Below are 406 nucleotides of genomic sequence, written 5' to 3' on the forward strand. Positions count from 1 at the left end.
TAAACAAAAGCCTTTATATCCAGGATGAAGATACTAGCAAGATTACATATCAGAAATTTTCATACACATACATAATATTAATATTGCTTCTCATTTACTCAAACTAACTGTATTCAGTTTATAATCAGACCTATAGGTGTAAATATAGACACCTTCAGAAAGGGTGTTACAAAATGTTAAATCAGTATCTTAACTTGCTTGAAGTCAAAGACAACATTTTCAAATGAACCCTATACAGTACCCCTTTGCTTCTAGAAAAGAAAACCTAACCAAAAATAGATAAAAGACCAGTGATCATCACAAATCACATGTAAACAGCTGTTCTGCAATGAAAGAAGGGTGTGGCTTTTGGGGAAATCGAGATTTGATGACTGTGTACATAAAATCAGAGACAGACAGACAAATC

The 406-nt window shown here is 32.8% G+C and overlaps 1 protein-coding gene across 1 annotated transcript in view; it reads right to left on the minus strand.

Moving 5' to 3' along the window:
* The window catches only part of LOC119592520 (protein SHQ1 homolog), a gene marked incomplete in the record, with an annotated part of 9852 nt that overhangs the window by 8514 nt on the left and 932 nt on the right, over positions 1 to 406 (minus strand).

Source organism: Penaeus monodon, chromosome 30, assembly GCF_015228065.2.
Source record: "Penaeus monodon isolate SGIC_2016 chromosome 30, NSTDA_Pmon_1, whole genome shotgun sequence".
NCBI lineage: Eukaryota > Metazoa > Arthropoda > Malacostraca > Decapoda > Penaeidae > Penaeus > Penaeus monodon.